Source organism: Manis pentadactyla, chromosome 2 (genome assembly GCF_030020395.1).
Source record: "Manis pentadactyla isolate mManPen7 chromosome 2, mManPen7.hap1, whole genome shotgun sequence".
NCBI lineage: Eukaryota > Metazoa > Chordata > Mammalia > Pholidota > Manidae > Manis > Manis pentadactyla.
In genome coordinates this window covers 54,312,995-54,337,232 of record NC_080020.1, presented here as the reverse complement: position 1 = coordinate 54,337,232, position 24,238 = coordinate 54,312,995, and the positions used below count along the sequence as shown (strand labels likewise).

The 24,238-nt window shown below is 35.9% G+C and overlaps 1 protein-coding gene across 4 annotated transcripts in view; it reads left to right on the top strand.

Moving 5' to 3' along the window:
- FER (FER tyrosine kinase) overlaps positions 1 to 24,238 on the top strand; it is a 500,422-nt gene that overhangs the window by 16,332 nt on the left and 459,852 nt on the right. The window lies entirely within an intron of this gene.

Genomic DNA, 24,238 nt, shown 5'->3' with positions numbered 1-24,238 from the left:
ATGAGTTTTTCCACTTTGCATATGGTTCTCTTTTGAGTTTTAGAGTTGAACAGAAGTAGTAGGAAAATAGGATTTTGTAGGTGGAAGGGACCTTAGAGATCATACCCTTTCTCCTCTTTTATCTGAGACCTAGAGAGGTTCCTTGACCTGCCTGAGATCATGCAGCTGGTTTCTTGTTTGTTGAGACTTTTACTCCTTATGCTTCAGTCAGGCTGGACTCCTTTCTTGCTTCCTGTCTTTTTACCCCTTCAACATTTCTTTTTGAAAATATTCCATGCTCCAGAAAACTGAAAATACGGGATAGTGAATACTCATACTATGCTTCACTGCTAACATTTTGCCACATTTTCTCTTTATATATTTAAAAACATTTTGAAAGAATATTTAAGAGATCATGATAACAAGTTTTTTTAGCATGCATATCCTAAGAAAGAAGATAATTTCCTGCATCATCATAATATCAATATTACATTTAAGGAACATCATTATGTTTTTCTGTAATTTTATATAAACAGTATACATCTTAATATTAATTTAAGGCTATGTTTAATATAGTGGTCATTATTCAGGTCTTCTCCACTGTCTATAAAAAATTTGATTCAAATCCAGGATTCACTCAGGTGTCATGCATCATACTTGATTCTTATGTCTCTTTATTCTCTCTTAATCTGGAACAGTCCCTCTTTTTGTTTTTCATGGTCTGTATTTTCTTTTAAGAATTATAGTGTGTACACACTTAATGTCTCTCTTGAGAACTGCCTGGTTTCCTAGAACATTATTCATCCAAAACTTATTTGCAATTTGCTTTTTCCTTCCAATTCTCTTAGGTTGCTAGAGATAAAATTGTTCATTCCAAGCTTTGAAAAAAAAAATCATTCCAACTTTAAATATATGTTGGCTGAGTTTTTACATTTCACTACATTAAGTTAAAGATAATAAAACTAGGAGATTTATGTTGTATTTGATTCACTGGCACTAGTCAAGAATTTAAATTCATTAAAAATAACAAATCTGCAGCAATTCCTGTCCTATCCACTATTACCCACCCCTACCTTCTAACCAGTTGGTTATACTGAAGAATATTTGTCTAGTCACTGTGGATACTATAAGCAGTAGCAGTCTAAGTCTTCTCTTTGAAAAATCATAGATTTCAAGTGAAAAGTAGATTAAAATACAAATGAAAAATAAGCAAGTTAGAGTAAACAATGAGAAAAACTTTAAGTACCTTTCTCTCTGGTATTCAACGAGTGGTCTCTTCCTTCCTTGCTTTTGAGTTTCATAGATTTCGGTTGGCTTTCTTTAAGAATTATATGGTATTTAGAAACAAGAGGAGTTTTGGTGGGGAAGGAATAGGAAGTAACTTTTAAACAGTATTTTCAAAGTTGGGAGAGTCATAGTTTGGTTGAGAGAAAAGCAAGAAAGTGCCAGTGAAGAAGGGACTACTCGAGATGGCTTAGGGAAGTCTGTGAAGCATTTCCCTTCCTTTTGCTCCAGCCAGGTGGAGATTACACTTCTGTGCTTTTACTACACTCTTACAGGGTTCCTTATAGCAATCACTGTTGTGTGTTAGGACTGCTTCTTCTCAAATAAGCTCCTTGAGGCTGTGACCAGTACTTTTTATCTCTGTGTACTCAGGACCTCACTCAGTGTCTGGCATATTATAGACATTTAATAAGTACTTACTGGATGAATAAGTAAATGAGTGAATCTTTTACTAAGACAGAGCAACAAGACAAAGATTCCTTTGCTGAGCAACCACTGTAATGGTTGGGACTGCAGTTAGACCAATTCATTGTTGAGGTGCTCAATTGGTTCAGGAGCCTGGGATATGGAACAGGGATAAAATTGTTTAGTGGAAACCCAGAAGCATTTTATGAGTGGGAATATAATTGGGAGACTTTTTTCAGAGAAGTAACTATCATGAAATAAGGACCTTTGTAATTTTCTAAATAAAAGTACATCAAATATAATTGAAGAGGAAATAATTTTTAATGTTAAGCATTCTGTCTGTGAAATTTGATTTTTTCTTGTTAATCCTCAAAAAAAGAAACCTTGCAAAAAACACTTCTTGGGAAGGCTTTCTTTTCTTTATATCTTTTTTCATTATAAAACAAATACATGCTAATGATAAAAATATAAACTAGAGATACATAAAGTAGAAAGTGACATATTTCCCACTATTTCAAGATTTACTCTTCAGAGGTAGCTCATGTTAAAAGTTTGATGTGTATCAATTTGAACTTTTAAAATATATATATTCCAAATATACGTTTATGTTTGTATAAATTTAAGTAGGTTAATTTGACATACATGTTCTGAAATTGCTCTTTCCCAATGGTTTCTACTTATGCTCCATGTAATTCCAAAATTTGTTGGATATATGAGAGGGCAGACTTACTAGCAGAGAATAACAGTAAAAAACCAGAGTAATTGAATGTATAGGATGATAATATTTACAAAGTTCAGAGTAATAAAAATATCTGCTAATTTTTATTAGTGTTAATTGCTATCTGTTAATTTAGAAGTACCTCTTTTTGACTTGTTTAATTTATATGAAATTCTAAAAGTAATAATTTTCCTATGATACATTTTAGAATAAACACATAAGAGATACTTAGAGTAAAACAGAGATTTATTGAGTACATCTGTGGATGTACACCTGTATGGCATTGTATGAGAAACATGAGGATACATTCGTGAATAGGACATTGTCATTACTGAGTGCTATGTAACAAAGTGCAGAGGCAGAGGAAGCTGCCTGGACAGGTGATAGAGCACAATCTTGAAATACTAGTAAGAGTTAGCCAACATTTTAAAAAAATGACTAAAGAAAGTGAAGGAAAATTCAGAAGTTGTTAAGACAAGTTCAATGGAGAGAGAGGAAAGTCTTCAATGGAAAGTCAGGGGAAGTTAGTTGATTGAATATGTGTAGGGAGAGAAGTAGGAGGTGCTAAATGCTGGTTTTCCTGGGATAGTCCTGGTTTATTCCTGTTGTTCTGGCATAATAAAGAATAGCACCCCCATTTCATTCTTAAAAGTACCTATTTCTGGACGATAAGTGGGATGTTCACCCTAGAAGGGAGAGAATATAAGGGGAGCAGATAAATTTTAGAAAATATAGTTTGATTAGTGGGAGGCTAGAGATCTCTTTGAGGTCAAAGAGATGGTACAATAACAATTAAGACTCCAGAGAGATGCAACATAGTATTATAGCCTAAAACTAGGGTATTAAAATTTACCATTGTGGAAATGAAACAGGTTTGGTTTCAGGCTCTGAGCAATAGTAGTAGGAGTTAAAATGGAGTTGGATGAATGAGTCTTTGAGGAAGAGAAAGACTACAGAGGTTCAAATCTCCATGGATGAAATAAGAGTTGGATTAGAGAATAAGATTTTGTGGCAAGTGGAGTTTGAAAGAAGATTTTGAGACAAATATCAGCTAGGTGAGGTAGGGCTTGGTAAAGCTGAATGGTGTGAATTTCAAAGAAGAGATTTTTGAGAAGATTGGAAGAGCAGTGATTTTGGAAATAGCATTAAAGAATCAGGATAATGGCACTAAATAATCCCTCCCACTGGCCCTATGGAAATGGGTGGTGGAATGTAGGGAAGGTGTAGCCTCCACCTGAGAGCTGTGTATTTTTGTGGAGCCAGTTTCAGATAGGGTAAGGAGTTGGAGGGTAAAGATTTAGAGAATTTTATTTAGAAACGGAATGGAATTTAGAAGAACAATTTGCGAACAGATTTGTTAGCACATGACTATAGAGAAAGAATGGGGTAGAGTGGGGATTAGGCCTTGCCTTCTGGGAAATAACTGAATTCACAAAAAAGGCCAAGAAAGGAACCAAGTTTCCTCCATGTTTTTAACAGTGGCACAAAGCTTGTCTGATCTGGGTTCCCTGAGAGGCTGTCTCATTGCAGGATAGGGACTGACTTTGGCTTCGATTATTTAATTTATAACTGACAAAGCCTTGATTGTTGCCATTCAGCTACTCTATGCCTTTAATGAACCTACTGGTTGAGATTTTGATATTATACAAATGGATTTTGAAATCACTTTGACATCTCCCCACATTGTTACTTTCTTTGAAGAAAAAAATTGGCCCTGATTTGAAAACTTTTTTATAATAATTGATCATATAAGAAGGGTAAAATGTTAAGAAGTATCTAGAGAACAGTTATATTTCTAGAATTTAAGCATATAAGGTTGTATGCATTGTGGCCATATTTAATTTTTTTAACCTTTTGTTCCCATATTTTCTTTCAAATAAGCAATGTTTCATAAACATGTTCCCTGTTTCCCCACCTATGTCTCTTTGCTCATGTTAAAACTTACACTTAGAGAGTAGCCCTCCTCTGTAACTTGCCCTTCTATGTTCTCTCTTGTGTGGGTTCTTCCTCTTTCATGCTTTGTTAGTAATGGCTAATTTTTATTAAGTCCCTCAAAAGCTGGACACAATAAATACTTTATCTCATCTAACTTTCACAACAACCTGCAAGGTGGGTGTTATTATCCCCATTTTAAAGATAATAAAATTGAGCTTCCAGGAGGTTCATTAAAATGCACAGTTGCACAGCTATTAAATTGTAGAGTTGGGATTTCAGCCCAGGACTGTTTGTTTCCAAAGGCACCTCCTATACATACCTTTGTGAATAGGCACATGACATGCTCTCCTTTAGTAAGTATCCTTCAAGGCTTATTGGAGAAGTTCTCTTTAATTAAAAAAATTTGTTTCCAGCTTTGAGATATAATTGACATATAACATTGTGTAAATTTAAGGTGCATACCATGTAAGAACTTGTTCATTATGCTTCAGAAGATTGGAGACTGACGAGAATTAGGCTTGGGGTGGATTAATGATTGTGCATTGAGCATTGACTCCCCTATACAGAATTCTATTGTTGTTAACAACCATTTGATCAATAAATATGAGAGATGCCCTCTCAAAAAAAAAAAAAAAATTTAAGGTGCATAATGGGATGCACACACATATTATGAAATGATGTTTTCTTCTTAATAAAAGCTTTCTGAGTCCCCTATTCGGCTATGCTCTTCCCTTTCTCTGTCTTTGTAGCACTTTGTACCTTATGCTTTTATATTCTGTGAGGCTTTCCCTGATTACCTCTAGAAATGTTGTGCATACTTCCTCTGTATCTGCACTGAGCTTATAACCAATATGTAGTAGTTAACTTGTTGAATTATATGGCATTTGTTTGTTTCCACTTTGTCATCCTTAGTAGGTTGTGAGCTCCTTGAGACTAGCAACAGTAACCTTATGGGTCTTGGTTTTCCTGGCACTGAGAAATTTGCCCGGCAAATAGATGCTCACTCAGTAGATGTTGCTGAATGAATTTTTTTTTTTTTTTTAGATAATTATTTTTTATTGAAGGGTAGTTGACACACAGTATTACATTACATAAGTTTCAGGTGTACAACACAGTGATTCAACATTTATATACATGATAATTCTAAGTACCAGCTATCACCATACCAAGTTGTTACACTATTTTGACTATATTCTTTATGCTATACATTACATCCCGGTTACTTATTTATTTTACAATTGGAAGTGTGTACTTTTTCTTGGTTGTTGTTGTTAGGGCATCTCTCATATTTATTGATCAAATGGTTGTTAACAACAATAAAATTCTGTATAGGGGAGTCAATGCTCAATGCACAATCATTAATCCACCCCAAGCCTAATTTTCATCAGTCTCCAATCTTCTGAAGCATAACAAACAAGTTCTTACATGGAGAACAAATTCTTACATAGTGAATAAGTTACATGGTGAACAGTACAAGGGCAGTCATCACAGAAACTTTTGGTTTTGCTCATGCATTATGAACTATAAACAGTCAGTTCAAATATGAATACACATTTGATTTTTATACTTGATTTATATGTGGATACCACATTTCTCTCTTTATTATTTTTAATAAGATGCTGAAGTGGTAGGTAGATACAACATAAAGGTAGAAAACATAGTTTAGTGTTGTAAGAGAGCAAATGTAGATGATCAGGTGTGTGCCTGTAGACTATGTGTTAATCCAAGCTAGACAAGGGCAATAAAACATCCACATATGCAGAAGATTTCTCTCAGAACAGGGAGGGTGAGGTTCTAAGCCTAACCTCTGTTGATCCCCAATTTCTCACCTGATGACCCCCCTGCGACTGTGCCTGTCTTAGGTTGTTCCTCCCTTGAGGAATCTTACCCGTCTCTGGCTAACCAGTCATCTTCCGGGGCCATACAGGGAAATGTGAAGTTGGTAAGTGAGAGAGAAGCCTTATTGTTTGAAATGGTTAGCTTTTTATTTCTTTGCATATTTATGCCCTGTGGCTTCTATGCCCAGCATTTGTCTTGAGGTATCTTTACCACTTGGAGGAGTTATGATACTCGGTAAATTTGATATGAGGCACGTATTCTATTTAAGAATTCGTTGTAATTAGGAAGGAAGAAGAAAAGCTATAGAAGTAGCAGGCGGGAGAAAACATGGGAAGATTGATTATTTCTTTGACATATCTTCTTGTAGAGTAACTTCAGCATGTATAGATTTTAAGCTACTACTTAAATTGCGCACACACATTAACATAATAGGAGTATAGTTACATAACCAAAGCATACCTGTAATTACCAGCCATCTCCAGTGAAACCAAGAAAACCAGTTAGGCACCCTAGGCATTTGTGAAAACTTATCAATGATATGATGTTATTATCTAACTGAATTTGAATAGTTTGAGAAAAATCAAACAAATTAAAACAACCCATTCCTGGGCACTGTTCACATCCCATATGTTCTTTTAACAGTAAATAGTCTGTAGTTGTAAGATTTTGGAGCGCTACAATTTGCACTTCTCCTAATTCTTGGTTGAGTTCCAACAGTATAGATCCAGTCAAATTTGTTGTTTTACTGTATGCACAGGCCAGCTTAGATAACTCCTTCATTCCCATGGCAAGTCCAGGAGCTGGTGGGATGTGTGCATCTACAGCTGTAGCTGTGCGTGGATCTTTGTTGGGGTTTTTTGATGATCATCTTCTGGCATGAGTCTTCCCGAGAGTGCTGATGTTGGAAGTTCTCTTTCATATCGTTTCTTAGTTCATTTTCGGGGTAGCCAAATTAGGCTTTGATCCTCTGTATAAACACAAACAGACCCTTTGCCTACACTTTTATATGTCCTTTATATCATTGTGTAGAACTCATTAGAGGTCACCACATAGGAACTGCATTTTTTTTTTTTTTTAATCATTAATCTACACTTACATGACGAATACTTTGTTTACTAGGCTCTCCCCTATACCAGGTCCCCCCTATATACTCCTTTACAGTCACTGTCCATCAGCGTAGCAACCTGTTGTAGAATCACTACTTGTCTTCTCTGTGTTGTACAGCCCTCCCCTTTCTCCCACCCCGCTATGGTTGCTAATCTTAATACCCCCCTACTTCTCCCCCCCTTATCCCTCCCTACCAACCCATCCTCCCCAGTCCCTTTCCCTTTGGTACCTGTTAGTCCATTCTTGAGTTCTGTGATTCTGCTGCTGTTTTGTTCCTTCAGTTTTTCCTTTGTTCTTATATTCCACAGATGAGTGAAATCATTTGGTATTTCTCTTTCTCTGCTTGGCTTGTTTCACTGAGCAAAATACCCTCCAGCTCCATCCATGTTGCTGCAAATGGTTGGATTTGCCCTTTTCTTATGGCTGAGTAGTATTCCATTGTGTATATGTACCACATCTTCTTTATCCATTCATCTATCGATGGACATTTAGGTTGCTTCCAATTCTTGGCTATTGTAAATAGTGCTGCGATAAACATAGGGGTGCACTGATCTTTCTCATACTTGATTGCTGCGTTCTTAGGGTAAATTCCTAGGAGTGCAATTCCTGGGTCAAATGGTAAGTCTGTTTTGAGCATTTTGATGTACCTCCATACTGCTTTCCACAATGGTTGAACAAGTTTACATTCCCACCAGCAGTGTAGGAGGGTTCCCCTTTCTCCACAGCCTTGCCAATATTTGTTGTTGTTTGTCTTTTGGATGGCAGCCATCCTTACTGGTGTGAGGTGATACCTCATTGTAGTTTTAATTTGCATTTCTCTGATAATTAGCGATGTGGAGCATCTTTTCATGTGTCTGTTGGCCATCTGTATTTCTTTTTTGGAGAACCGTCTGTTCAGTTCCTTTGCCCATTTTTTAATTGGGTTATTTGTATTTTGTTTGTTGAGGCGTGTGAGCTCTTTATATATTCTGGACGTCAAGCCTTTATCGGATGTGTCATTTTCAAAGATATTCTCCCATACTGTAGGGTTTCTTTTTGTTCTATTGATGGTGTCTTTTGCTGTACAGAAGCTTTTCAGCTTAATATTGTCCCACTTGTTCATTTTTGCTGTTGTTTTCCTTGCCCGGGGAGATATGTTCAAGAAGAGGTCACTCATGTTTATGTCTAAGAGGTTTGTGCCTATGTTTTCTTCCAAGAGTTTAATGGTTTCATGACTTACATTCAGGTCTTTGATCCATTTTGAGTTTACTTTTGTATATGGGGTTAGACGATGGTCCAGTTTCATTCTCCTACATGTAGCTGTCCAGTTTTATCAGCACCATCTGTTGAAGAGACTGTCATTTCGCCATTGTATGTCCATGGCTCCTTTATCAAATATTAATTGACCATATATGTCTGAGTTAATGTCTGGATTGTCTAGTCTGTTCCATTGGTCTGTGGCTCTGTTCTTGTGCCAGTACCAAATTGTCTTGATTACTATGGCTTTATAATAGAGCTTGAAGTTGGGGAGTGAGATCCCCCCTACTTTATTCTTCTTTCTCAGGATTGCTTTGGCTATTCGGGGTCTTTGGTGGTTCCATATGAATTTTTGACTTATTTGTTCCAGTTCATTGAAGAATGTTGCTGGTAGTTTCATAGGGATTGCATCAAATCTGTATATTGCTTTGGGCAGGATGGCCATTTTGACGATATTAATTCTTCCTAGCCATGAGCATGGGATGCGTTTCCATCTGTTAGTGTCCCCTTTAATTTCTTTTAAGAGTGACTTGTAGTTTTCAGAATATAAGTCTTTCACTTCTTTGGTTAGGTTTATTCCTAGGTATTTTATTTTTTTTGATGCAATTGTGAATGGAGTTGTTTTCCTGATTTCTCTGTCTGTTGGTTCATTGTTGGTATATAGGAAAGCCACAGATTTCTGTGTGTTGATTTTGTATCCTGCAACTTTGCTGTATTCCGATATCAGTTCTAGTATTTCTGGGGTGGAGTCTTTAGGGTTTTTTATGTACAGTATCATGTCATCTGCAAATAGTGACAGTTTGACTTCTTCTTTGCCAATCTGGATTCCTTGTATTTTTTTGTTTTGTCTGATTGCCGTGGCTAGGACCTCTAGTACAATGTTAAATAACAGTGGGGAGAGTGGGCATCCCTGTCTAGTTCCCGATCTCAGCGGAAATGCTTTCAGCTTCTCGCTATTCAATATAATGTTGGCTGTGGGTTTTTCATAGATGGCCTTTATTATGTTGAGGTACTTGCCCTCTATTCCCATTTTGCTGAGAGTTTTTATCATGAATGGATGTTGAACTTTGTCAAATGCTTTTTCAGCATCTATGGAGATGATCATGTGGTTTTTGTCTTTCTTTTTGTTGATGTGGTGGATGATATTGATGGACTTTCGAATGTTGTGCCATCCTTGCATCCCTGGGATGAATCCCACTTGGTCATGATGTACGATGGTTTTGATGTATTTTTGAATTCGGTTTGCTAAAATTTTGTTGAGTATTTTTGCGTCTACGTTCATCAGGGATATTGGTCTGTAGTTTTCTTTTTTGGTGGTGTCTTTGCCTGGTTTTGGTATTAGGGTGATGTTAGCTTCATAGAATGAGTTTGGGAGTATCCCCTCCTCTTCTATTTCTTGGAAAACTTTAAGGAGAATGGGTATTATGTCTTCCCTGTATGTCTGATAAAATTCCGAGGTAAATCCATCTGGCCCGGGGGTTTTGTTCTTTGGTAGTTTTTTGATTACCGCTTCAATTTCATTGCTGGTAATTGGTCTGTTTAGATTTTCTGTTTCTTTTTGGGTCAGTCTTGGAAGGTTGTATTTTTCTAGGAAGTTGTCCATTTCTCCTAGGTTTCCCAGCTTGTTAGCATATAGGTTTTCATAGTAGTCTCTAATAATTCTTTGTATTTCTGTGGGATCTGTTGTGATTTTTCCTTTCTCATTTCTGATACTGTTGATTTGTGTTTACTCTCTTTTCCTCTTAATAAGTCTGGCTAGAGGCTTATCTATTTTGTTTATTTTCTCGAAGAACCAGCTCTTGGTTTCATTGATTTTTGCTATTGTTTTATTCTTCTCAATTTTATTTATTTCTTCTCTGATCTTTATTATGTCCCTCCTTCTGCTGACCTTAGGCCTCATTTGTTCTTCTTTTTCCAATTTTGATAGTTGTGACATTAGACCGTTCATTTGGGATTGCTCTTCCTTTTTTAAATATGCTTGGAGTGCTATATACTTTCCTCTTAAGACTGCTTTTGCTGCGTCCCACAGAAGTTGGGGCTTAGTGTTGTTGTTGTCATTTGTTTCCATATATTGCTGGATCTCCATTTTGATTTGGTCATTGATCCATTGATTATTTAGGAGCGTGTTGTTTAGCCTCCATGTGTTTGTGAGCCTTTTTGCTTTCTTTGAACAGTTTATTTCTAGTTTAATGCCTTTGTGGTCTGAAAAGTTGGTTGGTAGGATTTCAATCTTTTGGAATTTACTGAGGCTCTTTTTGTGTCCTAGTATGTGGTCTATTCTGGAGAATGTTCCATGTGCACTTGAGAAGAACGTGTATCCTGTTGCTTTTGGATGTAGAGTTCTGTAGATGTCTATTAGGTCCATCTGTTCTAGTGTGTTGTTCAGTGCCTCTGTGTCCTTACTTATTTTCTGTCTGGTGGATCTGTCCTTTGGAGTGAGTGGTGTGTTGAAGTCTCCTAGAATGAATGCATTGCATTCTATTTCCTCCTTTAGTTCTGTTAATATTTGTTTCAGGTATGTTGGTGCTCCTGTATTGGGTGCATATATATTTATAATGGTTATATCCTCTTGATGGACTGAGCCCTTTATCATTATGTAATGTCCTTCTTTGTCTTTTGTTACTTTCTTTATTTTGAAGTCTGTTTTGTCTGATACCAGAATTGCAACACCTGCTTTCTTCTCTCTGTTGTTTGCTTGAAATATCTTTTTCCATCCCTTGACTTTAAGTCTGTGCGCGTCTTTGGGTTTGAGGTGAGTCTCTTGTAAGCAGCATATGGATGGATCTTGCTTTTTTATCCATTCTATTACTCTGTGTCTTTTGATTGGTGCATTCAGTCCATTTACATTTAGGGTGATTTTTGAAAGGTATGAATTTATTGCTATTGCAGGCTTTAAGTCTGTGGTTACCAAAGGTTTAGGGTTAGCTTCTTTACTGTCTTACTGTCTAACTTAACTCGCTTGTTGAGCTATTATAAACACATTCTGATGATTCTTTATTTCTCTCCCTTCTTATTCCTCCTCCTCCCTTCTTCATATGTTGGGTGTTTTGTTGTGTGCTCATTTTAGGAGTGCTCCCATCTAGAGCAGTCCCTGTAGGATGCCCTGTAGAGGTGGTTTGTGGGAGGCAAATTCCCTCAACTTTTGCTTGTCTGGGAATTGTTTAATCCCTCCTTCATATTTAAATGATATTCGTGCTGGATACAGTAGTCTTGGTTCGAGGCCCTTCTGTTTCATTGCATTAAGTATATCATGCCATTCTCTTCTGGCCTGTAGGGTTTCTGTTGAGAAGTCTGATGATAGCCTGATGGGTTTTCCTTTGTAGGTAACCTTTTTTTTCTCTCTGGCTGCTTGTAATACTTTGTCCTTGTCTTTGATCTTTGCCATTTTAATTATTATGTGTCTTGGTGTTGCCCTCCTTGGATCCCTTGTCATGGGAGTTCTGTGTACCTCTGTGGTCTGAGAGGCCATTTCTTCCCCTAGTTTGGGGAAATTTTCAGCAATTATTTCTTCAAAGACATTTTCTATCCCCTTTTCTCTCTCTACTTCTTCTGGAATGCCTATGATTCTTATATTATTTCTTTTATATTGATCACTCAGCTCTCTTAAAATTCTTTCATTCCTGGAGATCCTTTTATCTCTCTCTGCATCAGCTTCTCTGCGTTCCTGTTCTCTGTTTTCTAGTCCATTAATGGTCTCTTGCATCTCGTCCATTCTGTTTTGAAGTCCTTCCAGAGCTTGTTTTATTTCTGAATTCTCCTTCCTTAGTTCTTGCATATTTCTCTGCAAGTCCATCAGCATGGTTATGACTTTTGTTTTGAATTCTTTTTCAGGTAGACTGGCTAAATCTATCTCCCCAGATTCCTTCTCAGTTGAAGATGTAGCAGATGCTGAAGCTGTCTGGGTTAGTCTTGTCTGGATCATATTTTTTTGCCTTTTCATGTTGACAGGTGCTATTGACTGTCAGCTGGGAGGGCCAAAATTTTCACTTACTACTGGCCTTTCTTTACTGGGGCAACTGCGACCCCTAGTGGCTTGTGTTGGGTAATTGCGTGTAGAGTGGGTCTTTGTGTCTTGCCTGGCCGGAAGGGAGAAATTTCCCTTTCTGTGGGCGGAATTTATCTCAGGCTGCTTCTCTGCTTTCGCAGCGCCCGGTGGGGTGATGGATGGGGGGGCTGCTTGACTGTTTGCCTCCGTGAGGGGTCTCAGAGCTGTTGCCCAGGGGGTTAGTGCACCCGGTTTTCCCTGTAATTTCCAGCTGCTGTACTGTGACCTGGGTTGTTTCCGTCAAGCTGTTAAGTCCCTGTCCCTTTAAGACTTTCAAAAAGCCCCCGCTTTTTTTTGTCACAGGGGCATCAGCTTCAGCACCCGCTCAGAGGTCTTACTCCCTGTTCCCCCAGTATCCAGGGCCCCCTGGGCATGTACTGTGTCTGCGCTCTGGCCCGGATGGCTGGGGCTGGGTGTTCAGCAGTCCTGGGCTCCGTCTCCCTCCCGCTCTGCCTATTGTTCTCCCGCCGGGAGCTGGGGGGAGGGGCGCTCGGGTCCCGCAGGGCCGGGGCTTGTATCTTACCCCTTTCACCAGTCGCTGGGTTCTCGCTGGTGTAGCTGCAGTCTGGCCACTGTCCTGCGTCTTCTGGTCTCTCTTTTAGGGCTAGTTGTGTTTGTTGTATTTTCAAAAGTATATATGTTTTTGGGAGGAGATTCCCACTGTCCTACTCACGCCGCCATGTTGGCTCCGCCTGAATGAATTTTGAATGAATTTTATCATGGTTAACTGTGAACTTAGCTATTTCTAGCTATTCTTAATACACAGAGAATTGTTTGCAGGCAGTAACTAGATTTTATTTTTTATCCCATACAGTATCTCTCATATGGTTACTCAGTAAATACCTGTTGATTTATATTAATATCTTAAAAAACTTCTGTAATAATTCTGTTCTCCCCAAGTAATTCTAAATATTAGTAGTTCAAATGTATAAAAATTTAAAAATGTTAATTTAAAAGCATACGTGCTGCTTATTTGCTTATAGATTTATACAGCTTTTATTCAGCGTTCTCCCTAAGTTGAACACTGATGCTGTTCCATTAGGCTGGCTGGCCAATCCAGCGTCGTTTTAGTTGAATTTAATTTTATTTTAAATTAAGTTAGAAGCAACACTTTCAAATAAAGAAAGCACAGGAAGAGTTTTAAATACTGTATCTTTAAGGTGGCCAAGGTCAACATATGTTAACGGATGAGGTCTACAGTAGTGAAACTTTGGTGACTGTTCATTCCTGTCTGATTAACTGCTTCTGAAAAAACACCTCAGTTTGTATTCATATGAGGTCAGTTTCTTGATTTGTAACTGGTTATTATTTGCATACGATGTGGCTTTTGTGATTTCGTTTCTGTCTAGCTGCAGGCAGCTTAATATTTTGTTCAAATAGAATCACTCTTTCTGACTTCTGTCAGTATTGAAGCATATAAAAGGTAAAAATACAGCTAATTATTTTTCTACTTGAACTGGTTAATGATTTTATAGTCTTTATCAATGAAAAAAATATTCTGATAAAGTAAACTGAACTGTACACTGATTTTGATGGGTTTTATTAATCAAGGATAAATTCAAACTCTCTTGTATTTCCTGCTAGTTTGTGAGAATATCTCTTGGGGGAAGAATGAAAGATGTCCTATTTCTATTACACAGCCTTTATTCACTTACTTGATGATTTCTCTAAATTAACATACCTTCAGTGGTATATTTGAACCTGCCAGTGTTGAAATAAATAAAATAATTAAATATTTTTTGACCATAAGACATCATGTGTTAAAATAAATTGTCCTTACTTGAAAGAATCTTAAATACAGATTGAACTTTCTGTATGCTATATAAAAATATTTTCATCTGTGTACTTGGAGAATATAAAAGTTGCCATTTATGGAGCCAAGATTTGAAAAATAGGGGACATTTTAGAACAAACACTTGCATATACCCTATACTTAGAAGAAATACCATGGAAATTCTGTTGTTCTGTCAAGGAACCTAGTTTAATCTGTTTTTTGTTTTGCTATTTAATAACTTCTAACTTTTAAGAAGTATGTATTTATAGATTTTCTTTATACAAAATGGACTTCCAATTTTTGAAAATGTAGCAGTTTTCAATGGTTCTTTTAAAGTTTTCAATCACTATTATGGTGAATTAATAATTCAGTATAACTCACTTGATTCTAAATACCAAGCTAAATAGTGTTAAGTAGGATAGGTTTAAATAAATCTTAAACAGTCAACAGTTTATTAGGATTTTTGCTAGTTTCACTTTTTAGAAAGATATTATTTAAAAATAGACATCTTTGCTAATACTGTGTGTATACTTTTGTGTAATACTCTTTCTGCCTGATTTATACTTACTTTCTGCTAAATTATAGAAATTCTTATTTTAAAATCTCATTTACAAACCTTTTAAAAATGGTTTTACTCTTGCAATTGTTTATAATAAGTTGAATGCCTACTGTATTTTGGGTAGTAACTTGCCTCAGTGATATAAAGAAAAATTCATGATATTCATATTTCCACATAGCTTTTAGTTTAATGGGAGAAATATATCTGAATAAATAGTTAAAATATACTATGAGAAGTGTTGTATTAATCACGTATACATACATGATTCCTGAGATCTAAGAAAAGGGAATACCTAAGTTGGTTGGGTGGTTTAGAAGGGTACCTAAGTTGGTAAGAATACCTAAGTTGGTAGGGATGGTCAGAGAAGGCTTCACAGAGAACACTACTTTTAAGTTTAGTTGTTGATAATTCTTAAGTCAGACAAGGGAGGAAAAACATTTAGGCTGAAGGAACAACATCTGCAAAGGCACAGAGACATGATCCTGAGACATTTAAGGAACTCTAGGTATTAAACTGTGGAGAGGGTGGAAGGTTGTATAGGGCCAGTTTTAGTTACCAGGCAAAGGAGTTTGAATTTCAACTTGTAGGTAAGGCTGTAAAATTAATATTTATTATTACAATAATAATAAAATTAATAACTAGTATTACTAAGTATCTTAAAGAATGAAGTGGGCAAAGTGGGGACTGTGGGGTAAGGAAGAATGCATGTACAATGCTGTGTAGCCTCAATTATTTAATTCAATTGAAAGATTTCTGTTGTCTACTATATGCAAGGCACTGTTTTAAACACTAGAGATATGGTGAGGGAACAAAAAGAGTAGTTCCCTGCTTAATTGGGACTTATATTACAAACTGGTCTATAATAGAGCACCCTTCCCCCACACCCCCATCCCCCTCACTGGTCTCTGTAATTTTTGGCTACAAGTCTGCAAATTTCCTTGTGATTTCTTTTCATAGGCAGCTCTATCCTGTTACTTCTGGAAGAATGTAGCTGAATTTATGACACCCTTTCTACATTATTGTTTTTCCTCTGAGCTATAGTTTGAGGTCTGGGTGTTAGAGTTGATATTTGAGCAACATGGGTTTGAAATGCACAGGTCCACTTATATATGAATGTATTTCAATAAATATATTGGAAATTTTTATGGAGATTTGTGACAATTTGAAAAAACACCTTCTTTTTGGCTTACCTTATTGTAAGAATACAGTATATAATGCATATGCAAAGTATGTGTTAATCGACTTTATATTATTGGTAAGGCTTCCAGTCAACAGTAGGCTATTAGTAGTAAAATTTTGGGGGAGCCAAAAGTTATACACAGATTTTTGATTGGGTGGGGCATTGGTGCCCCTAACCTCTATGTTGTTCAAGGGTGGCTATACTTTAAAAACTGAAATTTCTATTGAGGTAATTTTAGATTAACATGCAATTGTAGGAAATAATAACCCCTTGTACACTTTGTCCTGTTTCCCCTAGTCGTACCATTTTGCAAAACTGTAGTATAATATGGCAACCAGGATAAATTAATATTGATTTAATCCACTAATCTTACTCATATTTTTTCAGTTTTAATTGTACTCATTTGTTGTGTATATATTAATTTCTATCAACTTTTATTACCTGTCTAGGTTGATGTATCCAGTACTACTATCAAGGTACTGAATAGCTCCAACACTGCTAGAATCCTTTGTGTTCTCCTTTTATAACCACGTTCCCTTCCAACACTGGGCAGACCCTAAATACCAGCAACCTCTGCTTTTTTGTCTTTTTCCAAAACCTTGTCATTTCAAGAATGTTATATAAATGGAATCATACAGTATGTAACTTTTGGGGATTGGTTAGTTTCATTCAGTAGCATTCCTGGATATTCGTCCAAGTGATTGCCTATATTGATAGTTTGTTCCTTTTTATTTGGGGTAATATTACATGGTATGTTAAAGAATCTCTCTGCTGAGTCCAGTTTTTAACTTTTACTAAAAAAGCTGCTTTGAACATTTGTGTACAGATTTTTGTGTGAACCTATGTTTTCATTGCTCTGGCATAAATATACAAGAATGCAATTACTGGGTCATATTAATTGAATGTTTAGTTTTATAAGAAACCAGAGTAGCTGTACCATTTTGTCTTCATACCAGCAACAAATGAGTGGCCCAGTTTTTCCCTTTCCTCACAAGCATTTGATCTTGTCATTGTATTTTATTTTAGCCATTCTGATAGTGTGTGTTAAACCACTGTGGTTTTAATTGCATTTCCCTGATGGTTAATAATGTTGAATATCTTTTTACTTATTTGCCATTTTTATATCCTCTTCTGTGAAATGTTTTTTTTCCCCCATTTTCTAGTTAAATTGTTGTTTTTAACTGCTGATTTTGAGAGATCTTTATATATTGGAGATTCTAGTCTTCTGTCAGATATATAGATTTCAAATAGTTTCCTTGGTTTGTAGCTTTTTATCCTCTTCATGTGGGCTTTCACAGGACAAAAGTTTTACTTTTGATGAGGCCCAATTGTGCAATTTTTCCTTTTACAATTGGTATGCTTTGTATCAAGTCCCAGAACTCTGCCTAGCTTTAGATCCTGAAGACATCTACCTTTTTTTCCCCTAGAAGTTTTGCAGTTTTAATTTACATTTAAGTCCATGATCCTTTTGAGTTAATTTTTTTGTAAGGTATTAGGTATTAGATCAAGGTTCTCTCTCTCTCTCTCTCTCTTTTTTTTTCTGTACAGCTATCCAGTTGCTCCAGTACCATTTGTTGTAAAGGCTGTTTTGCCTCCACTGAATTACTTTTGGACCTTTGTCCAAAAGCAGTTGAGCTTATTTGTGTAGGGTTTATTTCTGGGTGTTCTATTCTAGTCCACTGATCATTGTCTACACTCTATCAATAACAGACTGCCTTGTTTTCTGTAGCTATATAATATCTTATTCACCAAGGTAGACATACTTCCTTGAATACTCTTTCAGCCCCACTGTCTTTCTCCTCTCCTCTGGAACTCAGATGATACAAATGTTGGATATTTTGTTATTGTCCCACAGGTGGAGGAGGTCTGTTCCTCCCTCCTCCCCCAACTCTACCAGCCCCAGTCTATTTTCTCTCTGTTGTTTGGATTGGTTGAATTCTATTGCTCTGTCCTACATTCCCTGATTGTATCCTCTGTCATCTCCACTGTACTACTGAGCCCAGCTAGTAAGCTTTTACTTCTGTTACTATAGTTTTTAGTTCTATAATTTCTATCAGGTTATTTTTATAACTTCTATTTCTGTGCTTGAATTTTCTATTGTTACATTTGTTTTAAGAGAATTTCTAATTGGTTGTTGAAGCATTTTTATGATGGCTGATTTAAAATCCTTTTCACGTAATTCCAACATCTACTTATTTTTACGTTGGCATTAGTTGATTGTCTTCTCATTCAACTTGTGATTTTTCTTGGTTCTGGATATGGAAGGTGATTTTCGATTGAATCCTAGATATTTGTCTATTATGTTAAGAGACTGGGGCCTATTTCAGTCTTTTATTTTCAGAGGCAGTTATCTATTTAGATTTAGTAACGGGTCTTGTCCTATTTTTGTGGGCTGTGGTTCCAATGGCAGTTTAATTTTCAGGGTTTTGTGCTGTTGGTTTTGTTTGCTTGCTTTACCTGGTATCAATAGGCCTCTGCTTGGTTCTTGCTGGTGCTAATTGAGGGAATAGAAGACATTTTTCTTACACTAAATTTCTAGATGTTTGTTGATAGGGAAGGGCTGAGACAGGGTTTCCTTATCGTGCCCTGTAACTGCCCTGATGTCTCAGCAGGAGAGGAGAGTTTTGAACCTACCTTGAACAAGAGCTTCCTGAATGGGACCTCTTGCTACAGCTGGATCCCACTTGCCAAATCTGCGCACCTGCTCTGGCATCTCTGGGTGAGGAAGGACCTTCTCGGACCTGTGGGGACTATGAGGCTTCCTGACTTGGCTGCTTGCTAAGCTGGTTTTCTCTTGCTGGTTTTTCCTGCTTGGTTCATTTTGTCTTGGCAGGAAAGTGGATTCTCAGGACTATTAGGGAGGGTGAGTGTTTCCCCTGGCTGTTTATTTTTGATGAGGCTCATAATCAACCTCCCTTGCTAGTGAAATCTGGCTCACAGGATATTGTCAGAGGGACTCCTGTTGAATTCAAGAAGGAGTTAGCCTACACAGGCTGCCTCTAGACTAGAAATGGGGAAAAGTCAGGTCTGGATGACCTTCTTTTGGGTGAGGGGCACACAAGACCCTCTGCTTCTATGCTGTTCTTCCAGTTCTAGGGTCAAAGGAATTTGCTTTCTTCCCATCTTTCAGGCTTCTTCTTTGTTTGGCTCTTGCACTATTTCCAGTGTTTATAGTTGGACTTTGTGGGGTGGCACTGGGAAAAATAGTCTATGCCATCTTGTCTGGACTAGAAGTTGGGTTTTACTTTTAATTTTGGTTTCTTCATTGTATGAGATTAGGTAGAGGGGTGGAGAGATACTGGCTGGGGCTGAGTTTGGCCTTGTTGAGGGCCTTGAGATTTACTTTCTCTTATGAAATTCCTTTAAACATCCTGTCCTGGATTTAATTTCATCCACCAATTCCTCACAGAGCCTTGGAAAATGGTAAGCAGAGGCTGCCCTCCCTGCATGTTCTAAGGTTCTGTTCTGGTACAAAAGGCTTTTCTTGTTAGTTATTTTCTGGACTTACCCTAGGTTGGCCTACTCACTCTCTGCTTTTTTTTTTTTTACTGTAACAGAGCATCCAGTGTGAATTCTCAGGGTTTTGTTAACTCTTCTTCCTCAGAATATCTTCTGAAAACTGTGAAAAAAGCACATTGCCATGCTGCCTAGCACACCAGAATTTTCTCTTCTTTCCTTTGAAACCATGCTGTGAAACTTGTGGCATAAAGTTGTACTCCTTTATTTGCTGATTATATTTAAAGTTTTGGTTTATTTGAAAAACAATTGTTTTTATTAGTTATTGGTGGTAGGAGCCTCTGAGGTACTGCTTCACTATACTAGTTTTATCCATAAATTCCAGTAATGACAATAACACTTCTCTTTCTGAAGTTTAACTTGCTAATATCTTCTTTTTCCATCCTGCCATCTGTAACTCTGCCAGATCCCTTTATTCTTTTGTTTACTAATCTCTAGCCTTTGTTCTCTCTTCTTTCTTCCTCAGATTGCTCTAGATTCCTCCATTCCTTGATTGACAGATTCTCATAGGCTTTGTCCTTGATTCTCAAATGATTTTCTATCAACATCCAGTCTGTTGATTTCATCTATCATCTTTAAGCAACTGACTCTCAAATGTGGATCTTTAGCCTTAATATTGTACCTAAGCATTTATTTTCTGCTGAGATGAATTTATTTTCTTTAAAGTTGCTCCTTATTCTCATTGTTTCATTTCTATTTTTATTGTCATCATTTCTTATTAAACCCTTGAAGCTGTCATTGTATCGTCTCTCTCTTTTTTGTTCTCTAAATCCATTCACTAGATCTAGGCTCTTTCTTCTTAATTCTTAGTGACATTGTCAATTCTAGGTCTTCATTTCTCAAGCCATATTGCTATAATGATATTAATTTGCCTTTATGTTTTTTCATTCTTCAAGCTATATTATACCTAGCTTCCAGCTTAAAATCTAGCTCTATATCTTTTTATTGAACTGTAACATACATATGGAAAGGTATGCAAATTATAGGTGCTTTGCTTGATGAAATTTCATAGACTTAACATACTATGTAACTAGCACCAGCAAATTAATTTAAAAAATCACATTCATGATCTTGTTATTTTGAAATAAAAATCAGTTAATTCAAGGAGTTTGAATCTTGAACTAATAGTTCCCTGAACAGTTGAATAGCAGAAGATAAATTGGCATGCCATCTCCCACTGTTTTCATATATAGCTTGATTTTGGAGACATTTCTTTATTTACTTCACCTCATATTTACTTTTTTGCCCCATTTTGCTCCTACTTTCTGAAATACATTTCCCTTTTAACTTTTTATACTCTAAATCATGGTCATCATTTCAGCCCTAGATCATATCCTTCCATTTCTAGGAAACTTTCTGGGCTAGCCCAGCTTTCATTAAATTTTTCTTTTTCTCTTCAAAACTTCTTTCATTAATTTACTTTTTGAATAGGTAATATCAGTACATTCACTTAGAACAAAATTCCAATGTACAAATGGGTATTCAATGAAAAGTCTCCCTCCTAGTCCTGAGCCCCAGCTACTATGTGTTCTTCCAGAAATGTTTTATGCATACACAGGCAAAATTAATTTCTATCATTTTACTTCCTTTTTACACGATGTAAGCATACCAAGTTCAGTATCTTACTTTTTTCAATTAATAATTCTTAATGATAGTTCTACATCTACATATAAAAAAGTTTTCTCATTTTTTCTTAGTGCTGAATTATTCCACTGAATGACTATACCATGATCAGGCTCATCACATACAATTGTGAAACTTAGACCCTGAACAATTTCACATAAACTATGATTTGAATGGCATGAGAATTACTCCATCACAATCAAATACAGCAGTCTTGATAATAATTTACGTGGTCAGTTCCTTTTGACTGATACTTTTAGTTTGTTTTTGTTATTTAGTTTGCTTGTTATTGGTTTGCTTGTTAGTGAGTTGTAAGGATTCTTTATATATTACAGATAGCAGTCTCTTATCAGATAGATAATTTGCAAATATGTTCTTCTATTGTGGTTTTTCACATTCTTGATGGTGGCCTTTGAAGTACAGAAGTTTTTAATTTTGATAAAATCTAATTTATGTATTTTTGTTTTGTTGTTTGTGCTTTTGATGTTGTATCTAAGAAACTATTGCATAAACCAGGGTCATGAAATGAAAAGTCTCATATATATCTTTTGACATCTATGGAAAATTAAATGTAGGATATCATTCCCTTAATTCTTAAAATATTTATAATTTCTACCAATTTAACAATTAGATATAGCCTAAATTTATTATGGAGTTTTTTAAAAGTTTTTAGTATTTGTCATATGTTAAATACTTGATATTGAAGTGAGAAAGTCAATTACTTTGTATTGACTTATTTATGTTAAGGTTCATTTAGTGTCCTGGTTGCTACTTTGGAAACTTTGGTGGGGTGCAGTTTTCCTCCACCATTTTTACCCCCTATTTATTTGATACATTATACAACTGGGCAGTTTTCGGTTGGGGAAAAATTGTAGTTTGTTCTCCATTTGGAAAACCCACACTTTTACCATCTCTTTGGATGGCATCACTAAGTTTTGAGAGATAAACTCATTTTTCTTTATAGGTTAGAATAGCCCAGTTGAATTAACAAGAAATTAACTTCTGGTATGGATGAGCCAGAACTAAAATTAAAAGATGTGTTTCTCCCTTTCTTTTAACTGGGCTTTAAAAGATTTACTGCCTGAAATTCCAGGATACTGGGGAGACAATAAATTCTATAATAATTTTTGGGATTTATAGCAAACAAGCAGGGTATTTTGGGGAAGTTTCAAATAATTGACCTTTAGATGATCATAAGTTATCATGATCATGTTAAAATAACAGCTTTATTTTACAGCTTATTGAGATATAACTCAAATGCTGAGGAATTCACCCATTTAAACTCTACAGTTCAATGGTTTTTGTTCTGTTCACAGAGTTGTGCAACTATTACACAATCCATTTTAGAACATTTTTACCACCTGAAAATGAAATCCAGTATGCACAGCAGTCACTCCTCATTTCTTCCCAAATTTTCTAACTGTAGACAATCACTAATCTACTTTTTGTCTATGTAGATTTTGGACATTCAAATAAATGTTATATAAGATGTGAGTCTTTTTTGTCTGGTTTCTTTCATTTAGCATAATGTTTACAAAGTTCATCCATGTTATAGCTTGTATCAATACTTCATCCCTTTTTGTTGCCAAATAATATTTCATTGTATGGAAATTCTATCTTTAATTTATCCATTCATCAGTTGATGGACGTTTGGGTTATTTCCACTTCGTGATTATTATGAATAACTCTGCTTGAACATTTATATTCAGGTTTTTTGTATGGGCATATGTTTTTATTTCTCTTGGGTATATACCTAAGAGTGGAATTTCTGGGTCATATGATAACCATGTTTAACTTTTGAGGAGCTGCCCATTTTACATTTCCAACAGTAGTATATGAGGGTTCTAATGTCTTTACAGTCTCCAACACTTGGTCAGTCATTTTGATTATAGACATCCTATTGCTGTGAAGTGAAACCCCATCTCATTCGGGTTTTGGTTGGTACTTTCCTAATTGGTGATGATAGTGAACATCTTTTCATGTGCTCACTGGACATTTGTAAATCTTTCTTGGAGAAATATCTATTCATATTCTTGCCCATTTTATATTGGTTTGCTTGTTATTGAGTTGTAAGGATTCTTTATATATTACAGATAGCAGTCTCTTATCAGATGGATAATTTGCAAATGTATTCTTCCATTCTGTGGTTTTTCACATTATTGATGGGTGGCCTTTGAAGTACAGAAGTTTTTAATTTTGATAAAATCCAATTTATGTATTTTTATTTTGTTGTTTGTGCTTTTGATGTCGTATTTAAGAAACTATTGCATAAACCAAGGTCACAAAGATTTACTACTCTTTTCTTCTGAGAGTTTTATAGTTATAGCTCTGATTTTTAGATTTATGATCCTATTAATTTTTTGTGTTCAGTCTAAGGAAGGCATACTGCTTCTTTCTTTTTCATGCAGAAATCCAGTTGTCTCAACACTATTAGTTGAAAAGACTTTTTACCCCATTGAATAGACTTGGCACCCTTGTAGAAAATCATTTAACCAGAAGTGTGAGGATTTATATCTGAACCTTCTATTCTATTTCATTGATCTCTGTGTTTATCCATATGCCAGTACCACTTTGTCTTGATTACTGTAGCTTTTCAGTAAGTCTTGAAATCTGGAAGCGTGTCTTCCAACTTTGCTCTTTTTCAAGGTTTTTTTTTTTTTCCCCTGGTTCCCTTGCATTTCTTTATATATTTAGGATTAGCTTGTCAATTTCTGCAAAAAAAAAATAAAGCTCTCATAGATGTTGAAATGGATTGAGTTAAATCTATAGATCAAATTGGAGACTATTGCTTTCTTAACATTAGTAAGCCTTACAAATCCATTAACACATCTTGCCATTTATTTAGGTCTTCTTTAATTTCATTAATGATGTTTTATAGTTTTAAGAGTACGAGTTTTGCATTTATTTTGTAAAATTTATTCCTAAATATTTTATTCATTTTGATATTGTAAATAGAATTGTTTTTTAATTTCATTTTCAGATTGACCCTTGCTAGTGTACAGAAATACAATTGATTTTTGTGTATTGATCTTACACCC